We start from the raw sequence: 5,292 nt of genomic DNA, 5'->3' as shown, positions 1-5,292 counted from the left end.
TGTATCCCAGGTGATTTCTGGTATTAAATTCCGGTGAACTTTGAAATATCGTTTCACGCAATATAAGATGTGTTCATATATAGAATAACACGAACGGCTACAGATACATCAATATAGAAACAATTTAATTTTATGCAAGAAATATTCTGACAGCTGCGTAGATCAATGAATCGGCTGGCGAACTTTTTTATCTATTTCAGTATAACAGCGGAAATTTTATTATTTATTTAGTCAGAATGTAAATAGTAGCTACCTGAGTATATCGAACCAAGAAAATTGTCTACTCTTCTATTAACTAGTATTCCTACTTCTTAATCCTTAAATCACCATATATCTTCATGCGAACACCTTAATCATTTTAAACACAAAAGAAGCGAAGAATGGATCTCTTTCTCTCTTGAAGTTGAGCAAGTAGATCGATTCTTTCCGCCCCACGTAAGTCGTTCGCAGAACAGAGAAACGCAGGTGAAGGGAAACTAGTTTCTGATCCGCTGCTGCCGTTCCAGAACGAGATTCCCGGTCTGGTGGTCGGCGAATGAACAACGACTTCCGGTGTCGCCTCTTCTTCGCTATAAAGGGGTACTCGAGGCGGGTAACCGCGGAACACAAGAAGCAAGGTGCGCTCCGATAAGGAGCGACTGTACAGAAGGCATCGCGGTGGTTGTGTTGGAAAAACAAGTTAATCGTAACTCGTTTAGGGAGTTGGTTCGCGGAGGAACAATTCCTCCTCCGCGCTGAATGCATTAAAGGGCGTCCAAGTCTGAATCTAATCCGAGAGTCAGTGTTTCGGCGATCTGGCGGATGGGGTGGGTCGGTCGCGAAGTTTTATCACGGTTAAAGTGGCGGCCACGGCGGAGGTATTAGTCGCTTTCGAGCGGCAGATAACTGTAACGAGGAGCTCGTTAAGAACTCACTTAAATCCCACTTGCCGGAAACAAGCCGAGTTCGAGTGTGTTTCAAAATTGCGCCGTGAGCGCTGAATATCGTCTCGAGCTACTTTACGACCTGTTGAAACAAAAAGTCGATGCCCATTCTGTCAATTACGAATCCGGTGCGAGTATACAATCCGTTACATATTGCAAAAAGTGTATATTGCGAGTAGAGAAGAACGCACAAACAATCTTTTGATTCTCCAGAAGACGATATAAAGTATATCTTTAAGTATATTTTTAAAAAAACATCGAATGATCTTATAAGATTTAACGACACAACTTTGATGATCATCCGTTGAAAGAAATCAATATAATATAAAATCAATATAATCGACGATAATATAAATTCGACGATTTCCTGTGATTTGCAAATCTTTCACCGGTGACACTACTTTGATGACCTTTTATCAGCCACAAATCGCATTATACCATAACCAAACGTTATGACCTTTTCATAAAGCTCGTGTGAGCTTTAAACGATTGATATGTGACTTTAGATACCATTGTCATGACTTTAAATTTCATTATCATGACCTTGATGATTTTCATGGTCTTGGAATAATGTAGAATGTCAATATCATGACCTTGATGGTGTTGTCATCGTAATGTAGTAATATTGTACAACACTCATCCCCCTTTAGTGCCACGAGAATGTTTAAAGTAATCATGAGATGAGATTTCACACTACACGATGATACTGCAACTTAAAAGTAACCTTGTAATTCATTTTACATTGCTGGGTGAATTATTAAACTCGTGCCTGATGCGCGTGGTAATCGAAGCGGGCATCCATTCATTTGATAATTTGGCCAAATGCGAATTCGCCGCTGAAACGTAGTTAACGCTGACGCGAGTCTATGACGCGCTTTTAATTGCATACGAGTACGAATCGTGATCAAAGCGGGTGACGGGCGCGGACTATGGTCGGCGCTTAACATTAACGAGGGATGAAGAGAAAGAGAACGAGAAAGAGAGAGAGAAAGAGAGAGAGAGAGAGAGAAGCTGCCCTGTTTAAACCCTTTGAAGGAAAAGTCAAACAGGAACAACCGCAGAAAGTTCTCATCGGGAATTGCAAGACTTTTCTGCCGTGTTTAAATGCGAGAAGAAAGTCTGTTTCCGGAAACTCGTTCCTATGCAAAACTGAATTGCCGTTGTTGTCCAGCCAAGCGCCGCCAGCAAACTCGACGTAATCCTGGCTACGCGGCGAATTTGAAATATACTTTTACGAGGAAGTGTGTCCGTATTTAACGAGGCCTTAATGCCACTACTATCGACAAACCACCAACAGCCAAGTTGGAGCGTGGCGAAATTTCAAGGGCGACTTCCTCCCTTGAACCGTTCTCTCTGCGACACTGCTCTATTTACACAAGACACCAACGGCCCATTCCCCACAAGCTGATTCCTCCGCTGGAATCTTCACCATCAGCACAATTAAATCGTAGTAATGGACCGAGAAGTAGCTTCTTTATTCTAATAAACGTTTTACATTGGGAAGTCGGTTTAACGCCGTCGTTTCGTGCTCAAGTAAACTCAAATTCCGTCGAACGGTATGATACTTACGAGGAAACACTCGGAACTGTTGCACCGGAAATTAATACCGTCACCTATGATTTTGTAGTTTTAGTAGAGGATATATGGGCTATAAAACGCACATATAATCTTTTAATTTCCGGCCTAACAGTCCCCCTAAATCTAATGATCGAAAAGAGTCAGCTTTGAATTCCATTTGAGGGTTAAATAGTTCATAGAATGGGAGTTCACCATGTGGATTTCAAATATGTAGATTTAATCGACGAAAGTTCGGTTAATTCAGCAATAAGTAGTTAAAATTCCATTCATTCAACCAAACGTAGTTCTACGGTATGAGAAACATATGTAATATTGTACCGTGAAAGTTTATGCATTTATGAGAATGAACAGAATGTATATAATATGTAAAAATATACAAAATATCTAAAATTAAATATTTTTTTATACATGTCTTCTTTATATACCGGTATTCGCGAAAATTTGTCCACACCTTATTAAAACCTATTTTTGTTTAAGTAAAAAATGTGTAACTGTGTATAACATAAACGATAAAGCAATAATAAAACGTCTCGTAGTCGCCTGATCATAAAAAGAACTAACTTTGTAATAAAACGTAGCATTCTATTTTAATAAAAATTTCCTTTTTATAGAATATTTTCATTATTGACGTGTTTACCTACGGATCGACATTGAATTTAAATCAAAGTAAGACTAAATAAAAAATACTACAATTACTAAAACCAAAATAGTATCAACAGGAATTCGTCCATATAATAATATCTTAATACGCATAACTTGAACCTGTTCGATTTAACGGCGAGTAAACGGACGCGCGTTAGAACCGAGGAAAATTTTTGTCGGTCACAATGATCGCTGTCGGTGTCATAACGCGTAGCAATATCGGCGGGTAACAACGACCTAGCCGGCCGCATTCAGCATGGCCTTTTACGAGTATTTTCTTAACATTATGCAGAACGATTCCCAGCGGAATTACCGAAGGCACTCGGATAATTCACAGGAGCGCGCCTCCGGGGGTACCGACTGGATACCGTGTTGTGCACGAATGGAAAGTCGTTTCGGGGAAAAATTCGCGTCACTCGGGGCGACCGAGCTACGGATACTAGGACCTTGTGTCCCGATGTATACCAAGAGGGCGGCCTGAAAAAAAGCATTATGTGAAACCCCCTGTGGAATTACTAGGGAAAGACGGAGGGAGCGAAAATAAGAACAGAGACGGCGAGATACTGGCAGAGGGGTGATGGACGCAGAAGATCGTAAGTACATGCGGCTATAGGTCGTAATAAACGAACACAAAGTCGATATGAAGGGAACTTTCTTTCGACGCTCATGTTTTTCGGTCGTCGTCGTTGTCGTCGTTCGTATCCTGTTACGTCTGCAAAGGAAGTTGCGTAAAAGTTACGTAACGTTACATGGGTTGGTTCACTGCAAAGAGATTCCGCGGAGATTTAAGGTGGCATGGACGTAGATACGCATGGTATTATATTATGAGGCCGCGTGTTTTTCGTTATCGAATAAGCGAATATTTATCGACGCTTGCATTTTATGACTGTTTATATTGTATGCATTTTACTCCGGGCAGTAAACTGACAGGCGACCGTTGAAAACAGAAATATTTTGCCCCTCGTGTATTTCGAATAAACACACCGGCGTTTTTTAAGTAATATTTATCGAGGAAAATACATCAAGTACCGTATACAGGTGTATTGAGGAGCACCGCGGTTTTTGCAATTACCGAAATGAGAATAAGGATGATAAATACACGGTAAAATGACGATTTTTGAGCCGTGTAATTATTATTTGTGATGGACGAGGGGATCGTTGAAGTAGATTTATAATGTATTGTCACGACATTGATTAAATAAAAGCTAAAAATCTGACAATGTTAATATTGAAACATTTCATGATGTCAGACATTGAAAAATGCAATTTGGTGCTTTTTCTATATATGTCTATACTCTGCGGGTTATAAATATTTAATACATTTATTCCTTACTATTCTAAACAACTAAACAACACTATTTACATTCCATTTTTGTAGTTGTATTTATAAAAATACATATGAATTTGCACAAACATCATATTCTAATTATAAAGGAAAAGTCTATAATTTGCAATTTGTAACTTATCAATTTACTGATATTATTAGTTGGTAAATTATTGTGCAAAAAGGTCCAGGTTAACAATGTAAATATTTTATCCTTCTCCACTTCTATGTATAATATATAGATACCTCGTAAAAATTTCCTAATCTTCCTTCGGATATAACAACGCATTAATTTGTTAACCAAATTTATCAATAAGGAAAATAAGGCTCAAAAATCAAAATCAAATGTCATTTTTACAATTTACTGTTTACTTCATCGAAAAACGTATGTTTGAAATTGTGTCACTGTCATGAAAACTTTGTACATTTAATAAATTTTGTGAATTAGACATTAAATAAGTATAACTAACTGTAACTCCTTTTAATTCATAAATAAATATGCCGACTACGTCGAAGCGAAGAAATCGAATATGCGATAGTTAAAGGGTATCTAAGAGAATGTTCAAGAGGAATTTCGGTGGGTGAAGACGTCAAAGAAGATAGTCTAACAAGTAGTATTGATAATAGAGTTCTGTTACGTTTCGTTTCCCACCGAACTTTCTCCTTGATATTCTAATGCCTCCCCCGACTTCCTTCAACCCTCACATATTCGCCGTTCAACTCTCAATGTACTTTCCCATATATATCCATTTATAGATTAAAATGAGTCACCCCTACGCATGCAAAACTATAAATCTCCTGTCTACTATATTGCGCGTTCCTTTG

The sequence above is a fragment of the Bombus pascuorum genome, chromosome 14, assembly GCF_905332965.1.
Source record: "Bombus pascuorum chromosome 14, iyBomPasc1.1, whole genome shotgun sequence".
In the NCBI taxonomy this organism is placed as follows: domain Eukaryota; kingdom Metazoa; phylum Arthropoda; class Insecta; order Hymenoptera; family Apidae; genus Bombus; species Bombus pascuorum.
Note: the sequence above shows the minus strand (reverse complement) of the source record.